Source organism: Orcinus orca, chromosome 7 (assembly GCF_937001465.1).
Source record: "Orcinus orca chromosome 7, mOrcOrc1.1, whole genome shotgun sequence".
In the NCBI taxonomy this organism is placed as follows: Eukaryota; Metazoa; Chordata; class Mammalia; order Artiodactyla; family Delphinidae; genus Orcinus; species Orcinus orca.
Window position 1 is genome coordinate 38,767,673 of NC_064565.1, and position 26,296 is coordinate 38,793,968.

The 26,296-nt window shown below is 34.0% G+C and overlaps 1 protein-coding gene across 6 annotated transcripts in view; it reads left to right on the top strand.

The window, feature by feature from the left end:
• Positions 1-26,296, top strand: part of MBD5 (methyl-CpG binding domain protein 5) — a 402,382-nt gene that overhangs the window by 82,125 nt on the left and 293,961 nt on the right. The window contains exon 5 of one of the 6 annotated variants that reach the window (XM_033425310.2): positions 1,094-1,171. The exons of the other annotated variants lie outside the window; for them this stretch is intronic. The gene's annotated coding sequence lies outside the window, so the exon portion shown is untranslated. The remainder of the gene's footprint in view (positions 1-1,093; positions 1,172-26,296) is intronic. 6 annotated transcript variants of the gene reach the window in all.

Here is a 26,296-nt window from a genome sequence, read left to right on the forward strand (position 1 = left end):
TCTTTGTGTCATGCTAAGAAAGGAAATCTCTACTGTAAGATTATGAAATTATCATCCTGTATTCTATCCTAGAGATCTTTTTATTTTCTACATTTAAGTATTTACCTCTTTTGTGTGTGTGTGTGGCTAGTACTGCTCCTTCTCAGCTCCCTTGTATATTCCCCCAAGGGATATATTGGAAATGCTAGGGTCCTTTTTAGGTTATCACCATGATTGAGAAAGGACTACTGGTGGTATTCAGTGGTCAGGAGCCAGGGATGTCTGCCACACTCCTTTAGTGCACAGAACTTCCCTTAACAAAGAATTCCTGAGTCCTACTTGACTTTGAAATGCCTTGCCAGACCTCTGAATCTTACCATTGCTTTCTGCCAACAGCAAACATCTGAAAACTAAACATCTAAGAATTAAAAATAAAAATAACAGTGGATTTAATCGATTGCTTCTCAGGTTGAGTTTAAAAATAACACCTGAATATGTAGAGAAAATCTGAATTTCATGGACCAGGGGGAGTATGTAGAATAGTACAACCTTTTTTGGTTTTGTTTTATTATTGATTGCTCCTTTTCTGTGGGAGTTTATTCTTGTTTTATTTCCACAATACCCCTCAAATGTAACTGAAAACAAAATTAGAAAATTTCAGTCACCTCTCTTGTTTCTTGCATTGTTTCTCTTTATTGGGTGCCATTTGCACAGCTTGTTCACATTGCTCTCCTCTTTTGAGCTGCTGATTTTTCTCTTATGTCCAGTAATTTCTATTTGTGTAGATAGATCTCCATTAATAGTATTGTTGTCTCTCTTGGGCTTCTTCAGCACATCGATAGGTCTGGCTGCAGGGTTTCCCTGGCTGGGAAATAGGAATTTTTATTACTGAATATGATCAACTTGTAGAATAGAGGTTCAGTCCTTTTCCATAAATTACAGTGGTCAAATAAGTCATTCCTTGTTTTTGTATAATATAGATAAGATAACATAGTTTGAGTTTTTAGCCTTCTGGTAGTGAAAGTTTAAGAATACTACCTAAAAGAGTTGAAAAAATATATATAGCTTACAAATAATTTTCCATAAACATCATTTCTCTTAATGTTTTTTTAAGTAATTACCCACAAGAGAAGCTGGAGGAAAAAAGGCATTTCTACAACGTGAAAACATCTTTGGAGATTATGATGAAAAGGTACATGGCTATAGCGTCTACAGAATTTCAATAACAGTTCTTAAATAGATTTCTTATGGCTATTTATTCTCTACTTTTTCAATTAAAAAATGGAGTTTCTATGAAGGGCAACCATTATCCCCATTTTGTTGATGTAGAAATTAAGGCACAGAGAATCTAAATAACTTGTTCAAGGTCTCATAGCTAGGAAAAAAAAATAGTCATACAGATTGAATTAAAAATTCATGCTTATAGCATGCTGCATCTTTAGTTAAAAGAGAATTTGGGTTCTGCTCCAGGACACAGGAAAAAACTGTTTGAGACCTGGGAAGTCTTTACCATAAAGCATAAAACACTACAAAACATCTTGTCCTGCTTATTGCTAAAGTAGGCATTACCATTATTCCACCATACCCCTCAAAGAATGGTCACCACTGAATACCCAGCACTTATCACAGTGCCGCCATAATCAGTACTCAGTAAATATTCACAAAAGATGAGTGAACCTATGTAATGTCCCCAGGGACTGACTAAAACAATGGGTGACATAGTCTCATTCTACCAAATAAGTTAGTTTCAAAAATGTGCCCCCAATTACAGGAATGAATTAATTTGCTGTATTAAATTATTGTTATAAATCAATTGTATTTTCAAGAAAAACTATTAAAAGTTAATCATTTTAGCTTTACAGTCATTAATATTAAACCATTATATCTGATAATAGTTTAATAGTAGAACTGTTCTAGCTTGGTGTTGGTCAAAATAGGCAGCACATGACAAAGAGGATTTTAACCTTTTCTCTTTCACAAAGGGGGCATCTCCCCAGGTCACCTAAGGTAGGTTTCACTCACAAGTAATTTATATAAGGTAAAAATATGATATTTAAGTTATTTTAACAGTTTTATTGAGCTGTAACTTATACCAAATATCGATAATTCACCCACTAAAAGTGTATGATTCAGTGATTTTTTAATACATTCATAGAATAGTGCAATAATCAACACAATCAATTTTTAGAGTATTTTAATTACCCCCCAAAAACCCCATGTACCCATTAGTGGTCACTCCCTATTCTCCCCACCCTCCAGCTCTAAGAAATCACTAATTTACCCATTTTTTTCCTATGGATTTGCTTATGCTGGACACTTCATACAAACAGAATCATATAATATGTGGTCTTTTGTGACTTGCTTCTCTCGTGTAACATAATGCTTGCCTATGTTACAGTATGTATCCTAATTCCTTTTCATTTATTTCAGTATATGGTTATAACATTTTGTTTATCCATCTGTCAATTGATGGACATTTGGGTTGTCCCCTATTAGGTACATGATTTACAGATATTTTCTCCCATTCTGTGGGTTGTCTTTTCACTTTCTTGATGGTATTCTTTATAACACAAAAGTTCCTAATATTGGTGAAGTCTAACTTTATTTTTCTTTTATTGCTTGTGTTTTTGGTGTCGTATCTAAAGAAGGCTTTGCCTGTCCCAAGGTCGCAAACACTTATTCCTATCTTTTCTTTTAAAGTTTTATAATATATCTCTTACAGCAAACTATGTGACCCATTTAGAGTTAATGTTTGTGTATGATATAAGGAAGTGGTCCACTTTTTTCTTTTTCATATGGATATTTGATTACACCCAGCATTGTTTGTTGAAAAGACTATTATTTCACCATTGAATGGTCTTAGAATCCTTGTCAAAAACCAGTTGACCGTAAATGTAAGGATTTATTTCTTGACTCTTGGATCTGTTCCATTAATCTACACCTGTATTCTTGTGCCATTATCACATTGTTTTCATTTTGTGAAGTGTCGGTTCTCTACTTTGTTATTCTTTTTCAAGATTATTTTGGTTATTCTTGCATTTCCATTTGAAATCCTAATCAGCTTGTCAGTTCTGCAGAATTTGATAGATTATTTGATAGTGTTTGCATTTATTCTGTAGACAATTTCAGGAATATTACTGTTACTGTCTTAATAATGGTAAGTCTTCTGATTCAGAAGTATGCCGTATTCTTCAACTTATTTAGGTTTTCTTTAATATCTTAATATTTTGTAGTTTTAAAAATTTAAAGCTTAAGTCTTATACTTTTTAGAAGTTTATTTCTAAGTATTTTCTTTTCAGGCTCTTGTAAATAGAATTGTTTTCTTAATTTCACTTTCAGATTGTTCATTGCTAGTGTATTGATGTACAGCTGACTTTTGTATATTGGTCTTTTATCCTGGTGTCTTACTGAACTCACTTATTCTAGTAGTTTCTGTGGTGGATTCCTTAGGATTTTCTACATATTAAAAAAATCATGTCCTCTGTAAATAAAGATCAGTTTACTTTTTCCTTTGAAATCTGGCTCTCCTTTCTTTTTTCTTTTTTTCTCCTTTTTCTTGCCTAATTGCCCTACCTAGAAACTCTAGTATCATATTGTATACAAGGGGCAAAAGACTTGTTCCTGATTTGGAGAGAAAGCATGCAGTCTCTCATCATTAAGTATGATGATAGCTGTGGGTTTTTCATGATGCCCTGTATCAAGTTGAGGCAGTTCCCTTCTGTTTCTGGTTTGTTTGGGGCAGTGTTTAAATTGTTGAATTAAAAATACTCAGTACTCCATTTTTACATTGGATTTAACATTTTGTATTTTAGAATTTACATCATATAAAGACTGCAGTAACTAAAATATCCTTCAGTTATATTATCAGCTCTTCTACTTTTTATTAAACAGTGTTTCTTCTTTCCAGTTGTGTGAACTTGAGCAACTTTAACTTCTGTGCACCTGAGTTTCCTCATCTGTAAAACTGGGTTTCACTGATTTCATTACCTACCTTATAGAGCTTTTTAAAGACTAGACTATTTACAAGTAAAGCATTTCGAATAGCTGATGTCCCCATTGTAAGCAATAATATATCTCAGTTCTTATTAAAGGTATGCATAGTTAATGCCTGAATTAATCCCAATATATTTTTTCACATGTACAGCTTGTTTAGAAGAGATTTCTTTAAGAAAATAACATTTCTTTCAGAGCTTTTATTTCAATCTCTTTGTTGTTTACAATAATACGTATCTCTAACAGTAGAAGAATATTCAAGCAAGCTTGTCTAAGACTTCATATCTAGCACCTATAAAATTAGGCAATGTAAGACCCAGAAACCCTTGTTCAATATTTGGAAAGTTTTTAAGTTAGTTTGGTTTATTTTTATGTCTTACCTTTTCTGTCAGATGACCTTGGTTCTTCAGTCATGTTTCTTTTACAAAGCCATGTACTATGTCTAAAAAAACTTGAGAGGCATCTTCCTGGTTTTGATATTTAGTTATTTACCTAAGCTACTTCCTTAGAGAACATGAATGAACAGCTGTGAAAAGCAAGACATCTTGCCATGACGGACTAGATTCATTAAGGACATCCTAAATTTTTTTTTAACATCTTTATTGGAGTATATTTGCTTTACAATGGTTTGTTAGTTTCTGCTGTATAACAGAGTGAATCAGCTATACATATACGTACATCCCCATATCTCTTCCCTCTTGCATCTCCCTCCCACCTTCCCTATCCCACCTCTCTAGGTGAACACAAAGCATCAGGCTGATCTCCCTGTGCTGTGTGACTGCTTCCCACTACCTATCTATTTTACATTTGGTAGTGTATATCTGTCCATGCCACTCTCTCACTTCATCCCAGCTTACCCTTCCCCCTCACCGTGTCCTCAAGTGCATTCTCTATGTCTGCATCTTTATTCCTGTCCTGCCCCTAAGTTCTTCAGAACCATTTTTTTTTATTGCATATATATATGTGTTAGCATACGGTATTGTTAATCTCTTTCTGACTTACTTCACTCTGTAAGACAGTCTCTAGGTCCATCCACCTCACTACAAATAACTCAATTTCGTTTCTTTTTATGGCTGAGTAATATTCCATTGTATATATGTGCCATTCATCTGTCGATGGACACTTAGGTTGCTTCCATGTCCTGGCTATTGTAAACAGAGCTGCAGTGAACATTGTGGTACATGACTCTTTTAGAATTATGGTTTTCTCAGGGTATATGCCCAGTAGTGGGATTGCTGGGTCATATGGTAGTTCTATTTTTAGTTTTTTGAGGAACCTCCATACTGTTCTCCATAGTGGCTGTATCAATTTACATTCCCACCACCAGTGCAAGAGGTTTCCCTTTTCTCCACACCCTCTCCAGCATTTATTGTTTGTAGCTTTTTAATGATGGCCATTCTGACCGCTGTGAGGTGATACCTCATTGTAGTTTTGATTTGCATTTCTCTAATGATTAGTGATGTTGAGCATCCTTTCATGTGTTTGTTGGTAATCTGTATATCTTCTTTGGAGAAATGTCTATTTAGGTCTTCTGCCCATTTTTGGATTGGGTTCTTTGTTTTTTTGATATTGAGCTGCATGAGCTGCTTGTATATTTTGGAGATTAATCATTTGTCAGTTGCTTCATTTGCAAATATTTTCTCCCATTCTGAGGATTGTCTTTTGGTTGTGTTTATGGTTTCCTTTGCTGTGCAAAAGCTTTTAAGTTTCATTAGGTCCCATTTGTTTATTTTTGTTTTTATTTCCATTTCTCTAGGAGGTGGGTCAAAAAGGATCTTGCTGTTATGGAGTGTTCTGCCTATGTTTTCCTCAAGAGTGTTATAGTGTCTGCCCTTACATTTAGGTCTTTAATCCATTTTGAGTTTATCTTTGTGTATGGTGTTAGGTAGTGTTCTAATTTCATTCTTTTACATGTAGCTGTCCAGTTTTCCCAGCACCACTTATTGAAGAGGCTGTCTTTTCTCTATTGTATATTCTTGCCTCCTTTATCAAAGATAAGGTGACCATAGGTGTGTGGGTTTATCTCTGGTCTTTCTATCCTGTTCCACTGATCTATATTTCTGCTTTTGTGCCAGTACCATACTGTCTGATTACTGTAACTTTGTAGTATAGTCTGAAGTCAGGGAGCCTGATTCGTACAGCTCCATTTTTCTTTCTCAGGGTTGCTTTGGCTATTTGGGGTCTTTTGTGTTTCCATACAAATTGTGAAATTTTTTGTTCTAGTTCTGTGAATAATGCCACTGGTAGTTTGATAGGGATTGCATTGAATCTGTAGATTGCTTTGGGTAGTATAGTCATTTTCACAATGTTGATTCTTCCAATGCAAGAACAAGGTATATCTCTCCATCTGTATCATCTTTAATTTCTTTCATCAGTGTCTTACAATTTTCTGCATACAGGTCTTTTGTCTCCTTAGGTAGGTTTATTCCTAGATATTTTATTCTTTTTGTTGCAGTGGTAAATGGGAGTGTTTCCTTAATTTCTCTTTCAGATTTTTCATCATTAGTGTATAGGAATGCAAGAGATTTCTGTGCATTAATTTTGTATCCTGCTACTTTACCAAATTCATTGATTAGCTCTAATAGTTTTCTGGTAGCATTTTTAGGATTCTCTATGTATAGGATCATGTCATCTGCAGACAGTGACAGTTTTACTTCTTCTTTGCTGATTTGGATTCCTTTTATTTCTTTTCCATCTCTGTCTGCTGTGACTAAGGCTTCCAAAACTATGTTGAATAATAGTGGTGAGAGTGGGCAACCTTGTCTTTTCCCTGATCTTAGAGCAAATGGTTTCTGTTTTTCACCATTGAGAAGGATGTTGGCTGTGGGTTTGTCATATAAGGGACATCCTAAAATTTAAAGAACGAAGTTTCTAAGCTTTTTATATCAGAGTAAAAAAAAAATCATTTTCTTTTCTGAGAAGTCCTTTGATGGAAATTGAAAGAAAGGAGACAGGTATAATGTTTTCTTATTTCCTGTTATTATGAGTTAGACATACAGATCTAAGAAGTTTCCAAATGAAATTCTTTGCATTTCTTTAGAGTCAACTATGAAAGCATGTTTCAACATGTGAATTTCCTTACCTTATGAACCATCAACATATGATTTACTCTCATCTTTTAAAATTTGAATACCAACTTAAATTATTCTTTTAGCTATCTAGAGAAATTCCAAAATTAACGGACCTCCCCACTTTTGATATGAAATAAATTTTAGCACAAGCAACCATTTGAGTACAACTCCTAATACAGAGATAAAGTAATATAAAAACTCAGAGCACTGAAAAGAGTTCTCATGAAGTACTTGTATTAAAGCACTTTACTTTCTCTTTAGACCCTCAATAACATTATTATTATTATTTATTTTTGTGTGTGTGTGCTGTACGCGGGCCTCTCACCGTTGTGGCCTCTCCCGTTGCGGAGCACAGGCTCCGGACACGCAGGCTCAGCAGCCATGGCTCACGGGCCCAGCCACTCCGCGGCATGTGGGATCTTCCCGGACCAGGGCACGAACCCGTGTCCCTTGCATTGGCAGGTGTACTCTCAACCACTGCGCCACCAGGGAAGCCCAACATTATTAAATCTTAACATCATTTTCTAGCTGTCCAGTACAAAAAAGATTAGAAGTAATACCTGAATGTAGAGATGTGTAAAAGTATTTGGATGAAAGAGATACAACCTTTATTTAAAGAGGAATCTGGGCTTCCCTGGTGGCGCAGTGGTTGAGAGTCCGCCTGCCGATGCAGGGGACACGGGTTCGTGACCCGGTCCGGGAGGATCCCACATGCCATGGAGCGACTAGGCCCGTGAGCCATGGCCACTGAGCCTGCGCATCCGGAGCCTGTGCTCCGCAACGGGAGAGGCCACAACAGTGAGAGGCCCGTGTACCACAATAAATAAATAAATAAAGAGGAATCTAAAAAAATGAGAGACAGTAATATTATGACAGTGTATCATAATAGATGGACTGAAATCATCAAATAGAGTTAAAATCATTCTATATCTTTCTACTTAGCAAGGTAGGAATGTGTATATTTTCGAATGCTTTTCTTCAAAAGTGGTTAAATTTTTTTAAAGTTTGACATCTAAGGAGGTAAATATCCGTTCCTTAGAAAATTATGTCAAACATTTCATTTCCTAAAAATTGCATAAATGATATATTTTATTTTCTTAACTTTTCCTTAGGATGGCTTGATGAAAATAGCATATACCTTTTCCTATTTATTAGGTTGACTCTTTTGTCTGTAATAGTAAACTATGCTATGTTAGCCTCAAAATGTCAAATAAATGGTGGGTAATTATGTTAATGCAGTGGATATGAAAGCAGCTTTTGTAAACTCTAAAGTGTTATATAGAGTTCATTCTTGGCCATTTTTATCGCCTTCAAGGCTGTCCCTTAAAGAAGAAGGATAAGTGAATATTAGAGGCCATATGTGAGCCAAATGACTTGGCCAAAGGTAGGGTAAACTAAGGGTAGACAGATGGAGGTGGGCAATGGTGAGTTGGGTAGAGAGTAGTGATTGCTAAGAATATGCAACTTTGTGGTCTCATCAAGTGCTGTTCTTCTCCTTAGCTTTTACCTCCAATCCTAATTTTTTTAAAAGTCTTTCTCCTGTTTATCACATATATAGGCACATAAAAAGTACTTATTAAAAATTTGTGGAAATATTAGAAACTGAGGAGTTTGAGCTTTATAGTGTGGGAAGCTTTTCAGATTAGCACTGTTAACTGAATAGACTTTCTACATTTTAGGAAAATGACTTTAATGTGAATTATCATGGGGAGATTAGAAACAGGGAACTCAGAAAGCTATTATGGGTTGGCCAAAGAGTTCATTCGGGTTATTCTGTGACAGCTTACAGAAAAACCAGAATGAACTTTTTAGCTAACCCAGTATAATCCAAATGAGAGATGTATGCAAGTTATGGGACTTTGAAAGGGAGAGAATGTTAGAAACAATGTTGGTATAAATTCAACATTGTTTATTAATTACTGACCGGTGACTGCCTATGTTGGGGACCTTGTAACCTTGTAAAAAGGATAGGAATCACAGGTGTTTCTGAGGTTTCTAGAATGAAAGTTTGATTCATTAACCAAGATATGGAGCAATTATCAAAGTAGGATTGAGAATGAATAAGGTGGGTTGTGTTTTGAATATGTTCATTGAGTGTTGACTGTGTGATATCCACTTAGAAAAGTCCCTCAGACAACTGGTAATAAACTATTTCCAACTTTATTTATCTATTATTCACATGTGAGAAGTGAGACCTAAGGAACCTAATAGATACGAGCTGACACCATTAAATAGGTAAAGTCTCCAAAGGAGGTATCTGTACAGGAAGAAGACTGATGAGAACTAAAACGTGGGGAACAATAACAAAATTGGGCCATAGAAGGGGAACCAGTGAAGGATATTGGATAGAACACTAAAGCTGGAACTCAAAAGAGTGAAGTATCCAACAAGACAAAGGATAGATCACTTAAACTATGGAAGTTAAAACAAATGTTCATAGTGATTTTTCTAAGAAATGTTAATTTTAAGAGTAATATGTTATTTTTTTTAATTACTGAAAGAGTTTTAAAAGGTAGAAAGTGAAAAATTAGTGCCCCTCTCCCTACCATGTTCTTCCCTAGAGTATTAAGTTTTTAATTTCTCCTGCATCTTTCTAATCATTTTTCTTGCATATGCAAGCGTTACTGTATTCCTACCACCTGAAATGCAAATTTTTTCACATTTTAACATTTCTGAAATTAGGCTATATCTTACAGTAGGTATATATGTTAAATTTAATGACTTTTTTTCCAGAAAGACTGATATTAAATGAATACCATCTGAAAGTCTAGGAATAGAATTAATATAAAATGTAAGTGAATAAAAAATAAAAGTACATGTATATTTATAATATATCAAATCAAGAAAATGTAGTTATCTAAGTAAAAGAAATATGTATGTATGTAAAAAATACATTAAATTATATACAATAAAATACATATAAGTATAAACATGTTTAATATACAAGTGGAACTAGGAAGATATTTATTTAGAAATGCTTTTTAACTTTGAGATGTTTTTGACATACAAAAATTCATATATATACATAATTTCATATTTCATCAATTCTAAGAGGTACTTTTTTCTTACTTTAAGGTCTCTGAATCCAGGCTATATTTTACCATTTCTAGCATCTTAGACTCAAAAATACAGTGATTAAGTCTTTCTCTTGGCTGCATATTATTCCATGGTATGAGTCTTTCATAATTTTCTAACCAGTCCCTTATTTACAAATTAGGGGTTTTTGTTATTGTTCATTATGATTTTGGGTTTTCATTTTGCTTTTAGCTTTTTATTATTACCAAAGATGACTTAATTAACATTCTTTTTCTACTTTAAATGTTGTGTTTATTTCATTTTATATAAATGCCTATAAGCTATATTGCTAATTTATATACATTATTAAAATGGAATAGTGGTTAACTTCTTAGTTTTTGCCTTTTATCTTTTTTCTTTTTATTTATTTTTATTAATTGGTATTGGAGTATAGCTGCTTTACAATGTTGTGTTAGTTTCTACTGTACAGACAAATGAATCAGTTATATGAATACATGTATCCACTCTTTTTAAGATTTCCTTCCCATCTAGGTCACCACAGAGCACTGTGCTATACAGTAGGTTCTCATCAGTTATGTATTTTATATATAGTAGTGTATATATGTCAATCCCAATCTCCCAATTCATCCCACCCCCCACTTCCCCCCTTGGTAACCATAAGTTTGTTTTGTACATCTGTGACTCTATTTCTGCTTTGCAAATAAGTTCATCTGTACCATTTTTCTAGATTCCACACATAAGCAATATTATACGATGTTTGTCTTTCTCTTTCTGACTTAATTCAGTCTGTATGACAATCTCTGTGTCCATCCACCTCACTACAAATAACTCAATTTTGTTTCTTTTTATGGCTGAGTAATATCCCATTGCATATATGTGCCACATCTTCTTTATCCATTCATCTGTCAGTGGACACTTAGGTTGCTTCCATGTCCTGGCTATTGTAAATAGAGCTGCAGTGAACATTGTAGTACATGACTCTTTTTGAATTATAGTTTTCTCAGGGTATATGCCCAGTAGTGGGATTGCTAGGTCATATGGTACTTCTATTTTTAGTTTTTTAAGGAATCTCCGTACTGTTCTCCACAGTGACTGTACCAATTTACATTCCCACCAACAGTGTAAGAGGGATCCCTTTTCTCCACACCCTCTCCAGCATTTATTGTTTGTAGATTTTTTGATGATGGCCATTCTGACTGATGTGAGGGATACCTCATTGTAGTTTTGATTTTTATTTCTCTAAGAATTAGCCATGTTGAGTATCTTTTCATGTGTTTTTGGCCATCTGTATGTCTTTGGAGAAATATCTATTTATGTATTTCTCCCATTTTTTGATTGGGTTTTTGGTTTTATTTGATATTGAGCTGCATGAGCTGTTTGTATATTTTGGAGATTAATCCCTTGTCAGTTGCTTCATTTGCAAATATTTTCTCCCACTCTGAGGGTTGTTTTTTCATTTTGTTTGTGGTTTTCTTTGTTGCGCAAAAGCTTTTACATTTAATTAGGTCCCATTTGTTTACTTTTGTTTTTATTTTCATTACTCTAGGCTGTGGAGGTTTTTGCCTTTTTCTGATTCATTTTCCATATTCTAATCTAGGCCTTTCTAAAAAAGTAAATGTGATTATGACAATTATGTAATATAGTATATAAATTCTTATGATATTCCCTCCACTTGAAATACCCTACCCAAATTTTTGTTTGCCCATGAAGAATTCAGGACTTAGCCTTGCTGTCATCTCAGAAAACTATCTTCAACCTCAAGGGTGTCTCCAGCATTGCTCGATAGCCCCCTATGCTTAACTCCTTTCAACATTTATCATAATTGTACTGCAGATGCCTTATTTATTTTTCTGTCTCTTGTATTCGGCTTCCTTAAGATCTGGGACTGTGTAGCTAGCATAAGGAGTAGTTGCCACTTGATAGATCAGTAAATATTGAAGGAATGAATAATGCTGTGATTGTTTTTAAAGTGTTTCCAAATGTTTTAAAAATATTGGCTATGAAAAGTTTTTGTTATGCTGAAAAGGAAAGTAAAAAGAGAAATTTACAAAGCTGTATGACTAGCTTAGAAGGAAATGAAAAATATGTTAGTATTACAAGTACATGCTTTTTTTCTGGTTTTAGCCATCTTAAGAGGAGCAGTAACTAAAATAAAAATGTGTTCAAGAGATCTGTTATCTACCAGCCAAGGCATTGAGAATTACGGGTCAAGAAGTAGGTACCTTTACAAAGGAAAAATTACTAAAGGCTTTGGATAAAGAACTATAACTTTAGTCTTTAGATGGCTAAATATTACCTTCCATATGTGTTCTTGTTATATTTCACTATATATACTGAGTGCTTACTCCTAAATGCTTCCTTCCCATACTTTACACATATACCAAAGGGAAAAAACAAAGCAATCCTTTGTGCTTTTGTTTCTCAGACTGATGTATGAATTACAGCTTTAAGAGGAGGGCTCTAACCTGGGCTATGTTAATAATAGGAACAATGATAATACCATTTTTTTCCCCTAACTGTTTATACTGAAATAGAAGTTGACAATCTCTTATCCAACATAACTACATGATGGATAGTAGTCACATGTACAGCACATTCCTTACTCAGAAAAGCATATCAGAATGCACTTAACTGAAAGAGAGAATATAATTTACAGTTGAACAATAGTATTAAATATTCCTTAAAGTAAAAATAAATTTAAAATTTTTTGCAAGTTTCAGTACTTAATTATTAATAATTACTGTGACACTTTAGTTGAGAAACTGTACTTTAAAAACCACGTCTACATGTATTTCTTTACATGCATATAATACAGTACGTATATTATTGACCCTTACGATAGACCTGTATTTTGGGTAGTAAAGGTCCTGGTATCCTGAAGGCCAATTACAAACACTTGTCTGTCCAAAGTTACATGTTAATTAGAATTGGAGGAGAAACTAAGTCCCAAGTTTCTTCCTTCATGGGCCTGTCCTTTTTCCGTCATACCACATAGCCATGTATGGACTGAAAACGACAATCAGCACAAAAAAGTAGTGTATAAATTTTCATATACGGACACACTCAGATATACACATTCATGTATATGCGTGTATTGCTAGTGAGTCAGTCTTTAAATATCTGAAAACTGTTTTACCAACAGCAAATATCTGAAGCTTCACTTCCACCTCTCTCTTAGAAAAACCTTAAAGTTAATAGGTTTCATGTGTATGGAGTGTTTACACTTATCCTTATTTAGTATACCAGCACAATTCCTGTTCTTTAAGGAAAAAAAAAAAGTCTAGCATCTAATTGAATGCTCCTGTCCGCACTGTTGTAAAATTTGATGCAAAGTTTTGATCTTGTAAGAGTTGAAGCTTTAACTCTATTTTTTTAGGCTATCAATTTCAGACTACTTTTTGTCATTTTATAATGATCTCCAAAATGCCTTTATCTATCCAATCCCAATTTTGAAGATATTACAGTTCAGGAGAATTAAAAGCAGCAAAGAACTGTCAGCAGTCCTGAACAAGAAAACACAAGCTATGGCTGAGGGAAACTTAAGGAACTTCCTAACCAAAATAGTGACTCAGATCATAGTGTTATGTCTTAAAAGATAGGCTCAGTGGAAATACGGCTGACGCATTGTACAAAGAAAGTTGTCGCTGAATTGAAAGTATCACTGATCATTAACAAAAAGGAATATTTTGTTGGTAATAAGTTTTAAGAACTTGGCAATTGATGAAAATATGGAAATTTGGGGGAAGAACTCATTAGTTCTATATCTCCGTAGCTTTTTTGTGGCTATACGCCATAAAAATTGATAATTCAGACATTAAGTATACTTTACTAAATAATTGACAAGACAAATGTAGAATTTGGTATTAATATTTAATTTATTATTAAATAATACAGGACTTAAATTCTTTTTACTTTATGTACTAACTTCCATCTATAGAATACTTAAACATAATTTAATAGCCTTCTGAAATTTGGACTACCTACCTCCCTGACACTTTCAAAAAGTTTTAATTTCCTGTTGTTTAAATGTATGTGATTCAAATAGTTTTCAAATTAAAGAAATTTTGTGACATCACAGAGATTTTGGTGGCTTCTGTAGGCTTTGAAATAATTGTTATGGATGGAGCACAGTCTTTGCTTCATGGATCTACAAGCAAAGTCTCTGAACATTTAGGGAAATAATAGTTTCAAAGCCCATGCATTATTTTCTAAAAGAGAGAACTATAAGCATTCTAACTATTTTGGAAAAAAAAATGTTAGTATACTATTTTAAGAAAATGTTAATATAAGTTTTAGGTAAATTGGTTAAATAAAGTTCATCTTCTGGTTTTTCTGACAGCTCTCAACTCTTCCTATATAGTAGTATGTTAGAAACACTGTAGTTCTAGAAGTTGACACAGTATAGCAAATGCCTCTAGAATATCATCTTTAGTGATAAACTAGGTCAATGAAACCATGCAAATTTATTTTCAATATATTGCTTCCTATAACCAGTATTTCTGTTTGTTACCATACAAACATCTAGAAATAAGCGTGTAGAAAATTTTCATCAAAATTCATCAAATTTGAAACGTTTGTTTGAGATTGTCTAACTTAAAATATAAGCTGTGTGATATAAACAAAATTTACTCTGGGAACTGAGGAACCTACCTCATAGACCAGTTAAATTATCATACCAAAGAAGTTCTTATGACTCCTGGTCAGGAGAGACAGGGATGTGTATTAACACACTGTACAAGGAGAAAACAGTGGTGTTAAATACAAGTGTCCAAACAAACGTCCAAAGGATGGACCTGCCAAATTGCAGACCTTGATTTGCTATCCAGCTTTTTCTCATATAGCATACTCCAGAGTGAGTAGCAGCAAGGATTTACTCACTTTAATGATCGTTAGTGATTCTCCTGGGCAAGGTTGAGGAGACCAGAAAATATGTAATAAATTTTAGAAAGCTCGCCAAAAGTGATTAGAGTCAAAATAGTTTGGGCAGTTATTAAGTGAAGCTTCACCTACCTGAAAACTGCATTCATCCATAACATCTTATTTCCTCATAGTAAGAGATGAATGAGAAATTCTTAGTCATAAAATGTGGTATAGAGGCCATTCAAAGGACTTATTTTGTTCCTATTTTTAAAGAGGATTTATGGGTCAAGTTATACTATCAACTAATTACAGTAATCACTTGTCCATGTTCAAAAATAGAAATTAATTAGAGCTTATTAAGTGAAAAGACTATTGATTTTGCTGTCTTTAAGAACATTAGACTCTAAGCTTTTATAGTTTAGGGACTATCTGTTGGTCATCTTTATACTATGAACATCTAGATACCCTGTTTGACATATAACGAGTAAATCTTTAAGGAAGGAATGAAAGAATAGCCTTCATATGTATGTAAGATAGAAAATCTACTTTTATTATTATTATTATTATTATTTTTGGCTGCATTGGGTCTTTGTTGCTGCATGCAGGCTTTCTCTAGTTGTGACGAGCAAGGGCTACTCTTTGTTGAGGTGCATGGGCTTCTCATTGTGGTGGCTTCTCTTGTTGCAGAGCACAGCCTCTAGGCGTGTGGGCCTCAGTAGTTGCAGCACGCAGGCCCTAGAGTGCGCGGGCTTCAATAGTTGTGGCACGTGGCTCAGTAGTTGTGTACACGGGCTCTAGGGCATGCGGGCTTCAGTAGTTGTGGCACGCAGGCTCAGTAGTTGTGGCTCGCAGGCTCTAGAGCACAGGCTCAGTAGTTCTGGCACATGGGCTTAGCTGCTCCACAGCATATGGGATCTTCCCGGACCAGGGATCGAACCCATGTCCCCTGCATTGGCAGGCAGACTCTTAACCACTGCGCCACCAGGGAAGTCCCAGAAAATCAATTTTGTCTTAGTTATAAGGGTATTTTGTTTCTAACATAGCTTCCAGGTGTAGCTGTTTATATTAAACGTGAGTTTCTTAGAAATGGAGGTTCTCATGCTTCGGCCCCACATTTTCTAATTCAGTAGATCTGGGATAAGGCTGAGGAATCCACATTTTATTAATAAGCACTGTGGATGATTATTTTACAGGTACTAAATGAACCATGCTGAGAGATACTGCACCCAAACCCATACCCAGTTCATACCTGAACTGCCACAGCCATTCTCTTTTCTTTTTCCAATTTGTATCAAACTTTACCTTTCTTTTTTTAAGTATAATATTGATTTTTTTTTTACCTCAGTTCCCTGTAATATTGTATTTAACAAAATGTGGATCCTGGACCACCAGCATCAACATCGGCTGGGTGATTTAATAAAGTATTCCCAGGAGAAATTGTTTATCAGTCATGTTCATAGTTGTTAGAACATAAAATCTAATTCTGACCAGCATCTAGCACAGTGCCTGGCTCCTAAAATAGCCACACAATATCTGTTGAGTGAATAGATAGAAGAGAGGAAGGATGTTGGAAGGATTAAAAGATCTGCTTGTTTTTCTATTTCCCAACCTGCAGTTGTTTAGGGGTTTTTTTTTTTTTTTTTTAATGGAATGAGGGGCATATCAGGCAGAGGTAGGCATGCTTGCAGTAGCCAACTAATAAGAAATAGGAAAATGTTAGAAAAGATTTAAGAAGTCAAAAAGTATGGTCACCTGGGTCCTATTACAATAAGGGCAAATAGCACTACTCTCATTGACAGCTAAGGTCACCGCTATAATTAATTACAGCATAGTCACTGAATTTTTTTAACCAGAAGAGATTCCAATTTTAATAAGAATAAATTTTCATTATCAAGAAAAGTTACATTATTCTAAAAAGTTTATTCTGTTAAGAATATAGGAAAATGTATTATGTGTATTTAGAAAAATGCCCTTAAATATTTTAAATGATGAATAGAGTGCTGTGTTTTAATTATCTGGAAAAATCTCCTTAAAGTTTCTAAAGTTTCTAAGTCTTTGATGGTTCCAGATGACTGAGATGTTATTGTATCTTTTCAGCATGATGACCTCTTCACTTATGGGATGTGTGTGTGGTGTGTGTGTGTGTGTGTGTGTGTGTGTGTGTGTGTGTGTGTGTATGTTCCTTTTGGGGTACTGTTCACTAATGACTACTTTTCACATTGTCATCTTAGAGTTAAATGTTTTTGATAAATGACTTTTATATGATTTTAGAGGAAAGAGCTTTGAAGTCAGACTTGAGCTATGATTCTGCCCATGTGACCTCTCCAACTTTGTTTCCTCACTAGCAAAATGGGAATAATTTGCTTGCTGCATAGATCTAGTGTATTATGGGAATTAAGTGAGATAATTCACTGAGCACAATGCCTCGCACATTGAAAGTTCTCAATAAATAATCAAATCTATTTTTAGAAGATTGGAAAAAGAGAATTTTATATGTATTGTGGTAGTTTTTTAGATCTGCTCCTTCGTGTTTTTATTTTTCTGTAGACTAAATCTACTTAGTCTACTGTTCAAAGTCAACTGTTCAAATACTAGAATGAAAATAAAATACACATAGACAATGCATAATTTACCCTCTGTTGCTTTTACCTCTTAGTGTAAACAAAAGTTCTCTAGGCTTTCAATAGGAATGGATCTTTAGTGAAGTATATCCATATGGCAATTCTAAAATATAAAAATGAACTTTTTTAATATTGAATAAGCATAAAAATCAAATTATGTTGCTCGAAAAAGAATACATCTTTTCCCATCTTGCATAACACAAAAATAGCTAACTGCTTTTGCTCATAAAAATCATATTTAGAGGGTGACTAAGCATGAGACAGTTCCCAAACAAATCTTTGAGAAAGTTATGCAGGAGTGAAAGTGAGATTTCAGTTGTAATCAGTTTCTTCATCTAGGTTAGTTCAGTGACGGTAGACTGGTAAATTTCTTAAATCAACTGTTAGCCATACATCATATTTCAAGATATTTTGTAAATCACTGGAATATTAAAACCTAATGTGATTTGTTTTTAACCAGAACCTGGTTTTGTAGGCTCTAGCTACTATGTTCTTCTTTCTTTTACAGGCACATGCGTACATTTCCGTAAGAATATTTGTTCATTTACATAAAATGCATGAAACAGAGAACACTTATCTGAAGGATGATTTAGTAATCTGTCATCTTATGTATCCATATACTATTGTTGCTACATAAAAATAATTGGATGGTCCATTTATTAACAATAAAATTTTTATTAGAAAGTGGGGATATTGATAGCACCATACCAGAATGTTACTTTAAAAAAAAATTAACAGTTAGTGTCTCAGAATACATAATATGAAGGGATTATGCAATCACTTATAAAGGAAATATAAAAAGTTTATCTCTGCTATTCATGAGGTCCAATAATAGTTTAATTTGTTTCTTCATCTTTTAAAGAAGCATACATATCATATTTTTAGGACAATCTTTGTATAAGTTTTTCTTATGGTAATCAAATGTCATTTAGGGTAGATTGTATTTTCTTTTTTCATATTTCAAGAGATTCGGTTTTGTAGTTTACCTTAAAAACCTTATATTTACAAATTATGCCATTTAAAGTAAGTTATTCTCAGTAGAATATTGAGGTATGAATTTGCCCTTGTTTATCTCCAACTTTTAACTTTCATTTGGATAACTTTCCTACTGTGACATTTCTGCCTTTACTTCATTTTCTTCTTTGTTTTTCTTGTCATTTTAGTTGTCAAACATAGAAAATAGAATGTATAAGTAAAACTATCCTATTTTCAGAAAAAAGGCAAGTTAAGCATACTATTTGTAACTTATTTTGAAAAGAAAAATAATTGCCTCGAAATTCACATTACATTACGAAAATTTATTTGCAAAGCAAGGGTAATGAGGATAGATATCCAAATTGCCATGCATGTCACAAAGAAAATATTCCTCTGGAGTTATCTGGAATGTGAAGAAAATATTTTTCTGCTAAATAACTGTGTATCATCCAACCTTTGAACAAAATTTGACTTTACTTCTACTTATCATGCCTAGCTCTTGTTTATCTTAATGGTTGGATAGAGACAGACAGACATATATATATTTACATTTATATTTTTTAATTCTTAGCACTGAAACAAGAAAGATATATAGTAATTTCTTTTAAATGTGTTAAATAAACGTGTTTAAATGTGTTTTTTTACAAAATAATCATATTGCTGAGTTTTACTTTTTTTTTTTTTAACATCTTTATTGGGGTATAATTGCTTTACAATGGTGTGTTAGTTTCTGCTTTATAACAAAGTGAATCAGTCATACATAAACATATGTTCCCATATGTCTTCCTTCTTGCGTCTCCCTCCCTCCCACCCTCCCTATCCCACCCCTCCAGGCTGTCACAAAGCACCGAGCCAATATCCCTGTGCCATGCGGCTGCTGCCCACTAGCTATCTACCTTACTACGTTTGTTAGTGTGTATATGCCCATGACTCTCTCTCGCCCTGTCACAGCTCACCCTTCCCCCTCCCCATAACCTCAAGTCAGTTTTACTTTTTAACCCTGTCTGAAACTCCCTCTATTTAAGAGGAATCCTCATATCACTGTGCAGAGTGACAACTGATACACGTCATTGGACTTCTTCCATATTACTTTATGTTCATTTTTTTTGTTGTTGTTTGCTCTTTTCCCTTTCCTTTCTTTTTACTGATTTGTTCAAATTACTATTAATTTCATTTTTCCGTTTGTTATTATTTCCTTTTGTGCCTTGTTAATCTGGAAATAATGTGCTTTTTTATTTTAATACTCATTATCTGACATATATTTCTCCACAGTTATATGAAAACCAGAAACCAAATAAACTCTCCACCAATCCACTCTATTCCCCTCTCCTAGATGAAAGCTTTAGAATGTTTTAATTCCCCATTCCATTCCCCTTCCCAATGACATTTAGGGTGACCTTTTACTTTCCTTTACCCCCTTCCAACTCAGTTTTGCTGACATAGTTCAGTACTTTTAGTTCCAGATTTATTAGACTTTTCCCTTGCCATATGTCTCCTCTGTTTTAAGAATCCTTACTTCATAGTTACATTACAAATTCCCAGTCAATCATTTTCCATTTAGTTTTAACATATATATTGCAAGGCTATTGCACTGTTTTCTATTATTCATCATCTTCTGTTTTGGGGTTTCTATTCTGATTCATATGTTGTTTGGTTCAAGTACTTTTTTGAGTATTTTCATTAGATGGTTTAGATAAGTGGTATTATCTCTCATGGTTGTATATCCACAGTTCTTTCTTCTAACCTGCACAATGTATGATATACTTAGTTGGGCCTAGAATTGTTTGTTGGCAGTCTTTTCCTCAGTATAAGGATGTATAAAACATGTCTAACATATTGTGAAAGTCTGTGGAAATGTCTTAACTAGTTTGAACTTTATTTATTTTTTTTTTTCTTTGCGGTACGCAGGCCTCTCACTGCTGTGGCCTCTCCCGTTGCGGAGCACAGGCTCCGGACATTCAGGCCCAGCGGCCATGGCTCACCGGCCCAGCCGCTCCGCGGCATGTGGGATCCTCCCAGACCGGGGCACGAACCCGTGTCCCCTGCATGAGCAGGCGGACTCCCAACCACTGCACCACCAGGGAAGCCCTGAACTTTATTTTGCCTAAAGCATTTTAAATTGACAAATCACTTAAAATTATCATCAGAATTAATTATAAAATAATTTTTGTAATGTCAGATTATGTGAATGTATTTATGAAATATCCTTGAAATTGCTATAGGTTTTGTATAGCCTGCTCAAAGTAGTTTCAACCTGTACAGCAAAACAGAGTAAGGAAATAGCACTTTACTCTCGATGCCTCTTGAGTATCGCTTACTCTAAAGAGTAAGAGATCTTCAGATCCTAACATTTGGAGATCCTCCTACAAATAGAATATCTTATCTGATCAAGGTGATTAACTCTCAGTGAAGCCCACAGTTGACAAGTCCTACCCAGACACTTTCTTTTGGTGTTTCATTCTTAATATGAGTGAATGTCCAGCAGTTCATTCCAGCAGTTTTCCAGTAATTTAAGGAAAGCCTCCAACATGAAAAACATGATAAATCTAAAGCAACAGAGGGAACTGACAATGAAGGTAGCCAGATAATTAAAATACAAAAGCAAAAAGAAAAGAAACATACGCAAGTTAGAGAAAAACAAACTATATCCTCAAAGAGTTAAGAGAAAATATGGAGTCCATTAAATAAGAAAATACAAAATTCATTAAACAAGGTGCTATTTAAATTTTTTTAATTAGAAAAGGCAGAACTCTGAAGTTAAAAATACTATAACATAAATAAAATTTAATTATAAACTTTAATAGGCTGGAAAAGAAAGTATGGTGAGCTCCTAGAAAATAGAATAAGAAGCAAAGAATAAGAAACCAAAAGGCAGAAAATACATGAGATTCAAGGCTTAACCAGGAGCCCCATGATATTGCAAATAGGACTTCATAAAAGAAGAACAGAATAAAGTAGAGGGGAAAAGAAATTGTCAATGAAATAAGATATATTATTAAATTTCTCAGAACTGAAGGATATGAGTCTTCACACTGAAAAAGCCCACTGAATATCCAGCACAATAAATGAAAAATATGCATACCACAGAAAATTTTCACAAAATTTCAGCATACCAAGGATAAAGAAAAAATGGTAAGAGCTTCCCAAGGGCAAGGAATGGGGATAGTTCACATCCAAAGGAGTATAATGGCATTGGACTTCTCCGCAAATACACTATGGAACAATTTCTTCAAAATTGTAATGGAAACAATTTTATTACTTAGAATTTTATCCCCAGACAAATCAAGTGTGATGGTAGAATAGAAGGAGTACTCCCTCCAACCCCCCAAAAATACTTTCCATGGACTGATTCCTAGGAAATTACTGCAAAATGTGTTTTGCTAGATGATTAAGTAAATTATGACGGAAAAAGATGTAGACAACTGAAAATAAGGGATCCCACTCAGGAGAGGGATAAAGAAAAGTGTCAGCATGGCTGCTATTCAGCAAACCAAAAAGACAACCAGTTAACATTGTACTCTTAAAAGAGAACCTTCAAGAAGGAACTCACCAGGAAACAAAGGAAAATGATATGTTTGAGCATATAGAAAAAATATTGATATGCATGTTGCAGTGATGTTGGAAGAGTACATAATAATTGTATTAAGCACCTAGAAAACTAGGTTAGTGAAAAAAATGAGGAAATTATTAACTCCAGAAGAAAAAAATAGGCATGGACCTAATTCACTTCTTGCCCTATAGTGTTTATAAGTCATGATACGTAAACATTGGCTATTCGATTAACCCAAAATTATAACATTATTTTGGCATCAGAGATGTGTAGAAATGTGGGATAAGTGTACAGAAGAGTTAAGTCTTCATATATGATTGGGAATCAACCAGTAGTGTTTAAAATTGACAAGTGAAGAAATAGAAGAATAAGAATATCATTTAGAAATATATAGGTTAATCCCAAAGGAAAAAGCCAGAAGAGTTGAGCATGATTGCCTCTGGGGACATAGAATAGAAAGGTATGTGGCAGAAGAATGCTGTTTTTCACTAGAAGTCTTTTAATATTATTTTACTTTATAAACTACATACGTATGTTACCTTGATAAAAATAAAATCAATTTTAAAAATACAATATCCTACTTTTTGTGGAAGTAAGAGTTAATTTTGTGTTGTTTAGCCCTCTTCTATTCCTGATCTGACTTGAGATCTTTTTTTTTAAAAAAAAAAAGGTATTTACAGCTATAAATTTCCTTCTGAACACTACTTTAGTTGAATCATACTGGTTTTGGTGTATTCTGTTTACATTTTTATTCATTTAAAATATTTTCTGATTTCCCTTGTGATATCTTATTTGACTCATTGATTATTTAGGAATGTGTCATTTAATTTCCACATATTTGTGAATTTCCATGTGCGTTTAAGAATAATAGTCTACTGTTGTTGGTTGGAGTGTTCTATAGATCTCTGTTAGGTCCCGTTGATTTTTAGTACTCTTTTAAGTCTTTTATTTCCTTACTAATTTTCTGCCTAGTCTGTCCATTGTTGAAAATAGAATAGTGGAGTCTCCAACTATTACTGTTCAATTGTCTATTTTTTCCCTTCAGTTATGTGAGTTTTTGCTTCAGGTATTTTGGGACTTTTTTGTTAAGTACATATATGTTTACAATAGTTATGTCTTTCTGATAAACTGACTCATTATTATAAAACGTCCTTCTTTATCTCTAGTAAAAATTTTGGCTTAAAGTCTCTTTTGTCTCATATTAGTGTATCCATTCCAGCTCTCTTTTGGTTACTGTTTGTATGACATATTTTTTTCATCCTTTAAGTTTCAACCTATTTTTGTCTTTGAATCTAAAGCGTTTCTCTTCTAGACAGTATATAACTGGATCATGATTTTAATCCATTCTGCCAATTTCTGACTTTTGATTGGGGTGTTTGTCCCATTTATATATAATGTAATAACTGATAAGGTAAGAATTACATCTGCCATTTTGCTACTTGCTGTCTGTGTTTTTTATGTTTTTTCCCCCCTCTTTCTTCGTTATTACCACCTTTTGAGTTTGATAGATTTTTTTTATAGTATACCATCTTAATTGTCTTGTTGCTTCTTTTACTGTATTTTTCAGCTATTTTCTTAATGGTTGCCCTGGTGACTATAATTAACATCTTAACCTAAAACAATCTAGTTTAGATTAACACCAACTTAATTTCATTGCAAAAACTTTGCTCCACTATAGTTTCATTCCCTTCTTTACTTTGTACTACTATTGTCATATAAATTACATTTCTTATACACTATCAGTCCATCAACAAAGTTTTAAAATTATGCAGCTGTTTTTTAAATCTTATAGAAGAAAAGAATTACAATAAAAATATATATTTATACTGTCTCTTATACTTATCTATGTCGTTACCTTTACTGGTGCTCTTTGTAATGTAGATTACAGTTATTGTCTAGTATTAGGCTGAAGGATTCTCTTTTTTATTTCCTGGGCAGAGCTGCTAGCAACATATTCCCTCAGTTTTTGTTTTTCTGGAAATATCTTGATTTCTCCTTCATTTTTAAAGAATAGTTTTGCTGGATGTGAGATTCTTTTTTGACAGTTGTTTTCTTTGAGCACTTTGAATATGTCATCCAAGTGCCATTTGACCTCCATGACTTCTGATGAGAAGTCAGCCTTTAATCTTACTGAGGGTCCCCTGTACATGATGAGTCTATTTTCTATTGCTGTTTTAAAGATTATCTCTTGTCTTTGTTTTTTGACATTTTGACTATGATGTGTTTGAGTGTGGATCTCTTTGAGTTTATTGTACTTTTGTTGAGCTTCTGGGATATTAAGATTAATGTTGCTTTTTTCAGTATATTTGGGGAGTTTTCAGTCATTATTTCTTCAGATATTCTTTCTGCTCCTTTCTCTCTCTCCTCTCCTTCTGGGACTTCTGTTTTGCATTCCCTGGGATGCTGGATGCTGTCCCACTGGTGTCTGGCTCAGTTAACTTTTTCAAATTATTTTTGCTTTTTGCTTCTTATATTGGATAATTGCAATTGACCTGTCTTCAAGTTAACTGATACTTTTTTCTGCCAGTTTATATATACTATTCAAACTTTAGTTATTTTACTTTTCAATGCCAGAATTTGTTTTATTATTTTTTTTAATTTTCTCTCTTTATTGTGATTCAGTAGTTGGTGAAACATCATTTGCATATTTTCATTTAATTCTTGGACTTTTTTTTTTTTTAGTTCTTTGAACTTATTTATTATAGGTGATTTAAAATCTTGTCTAATAAGTCTAACTTTGGGGCTTCCTCAGAGACAGTTTCTATTGATTGCTGTTTTTCCTATTTATGAGCCATACTTCCTTGTTTGCATATCTCATATTTTTTTGTTAAAACTTGACATTTTGAATAATAATCAACTCTAGAAATCAGATGCCATCCTCCCTAAGGTTTGTTATTGTTGCTGTCTCTGTTGTTGTTGCTACTTGTTTTTTCAGTGATTTTTCTATAAAGTCTGTATTATTTGTTATTTTGATCACTAAAGTCTCTGTTCTGTTACCTTAGTAGCTATCTAATGATTGATGGGAGGTTGAACTAATAAATCTCTTGTCCTTTCCTGAGAAAGCTCTGTGTATGTGTTGGGGTATGTTCTCAGTGCTCCATCAGGCAGTTTACAACTCTGCCTTAGACTTAGCCTTCACTTTCTCCTTACACAGAACCTCAAAGTCAGCCAGAGGTGAGAGCTTAGAACCTTCTCAAATCTTTCATGGTCATGCACAAAGCCCTATGCCTGTTCATGACCCTCCAGGGTATGTTGGACCTTTTCATAGCCCTGTGTGGACATCCCATTCTCCAGTTTTCCCTTTAATTTTTTTGATCAGCCTCTTGTTAGTCCCAACTATCAAAGCCGCCTCCGATAGCTTTAGTGTTAAACAATTGCTGCTGATTGTCCTCAACAAATGCCTTGGGGGGAGGACTGTTTTTACAGAGGTAGGTCTGAGTCAAATGAAATGAAGTGCAAAATGGAACCATGTAATGACCTGCAAGATTAGTCAAATAGTGACAGTTCTCTGGGGATGGACATTTTGGGGAACTCTAAATCTGTACTAATCCCTTAAGTGGCTGATAAGCTGCAAGTTTATATAGCTACCAGAATTATGTGGCGCTTGGTTTTCAAGACTACTCCAGAACCTGAGAGGGGAATGGGATTAACAAAAATTAAAATATCATAAGATTTGCTCTTACCGAGATTCAGCCATTTATCTTGAATAAACAGTCCTTGGATTGTCATTAAGCCTTCAGTTAATTTCCAGAGTTTTGAAAAAGGTGATTTTGACAGTTTTTTCCAGTATTATCATCCAGTATTATCATATTTATGCAGAAGCTATTTTTGGAGGTCTTTATTCTACCATTACAAATATTGATCTCTGTTTTTTAAAAACAATTCAGATAGTACAAATAGAACAAAAAAGTACTGTAAATAAGATTTTTACCCTAAACACCTTTTTTCCCCAGTCCCATCTGGAATATTAACTAGTATTAGCAATTGTGTTCTTCATAAATATATGCCTAGAGAAGCATATATGTGTATAGAGATAAGATCTATGTTTCCTTTTATACATATAGAAATATACTGTATACTATAGTCTATACCATTTTCTTTGCACTTGATAATTTACCTTAGATATTGGTCCATATTGATCTGTATTGATGAAGCTATCTCAGTCTGGTTTTGCTCTTGTTGTAGTTGTTTGGTATCCCATGATGGATAGT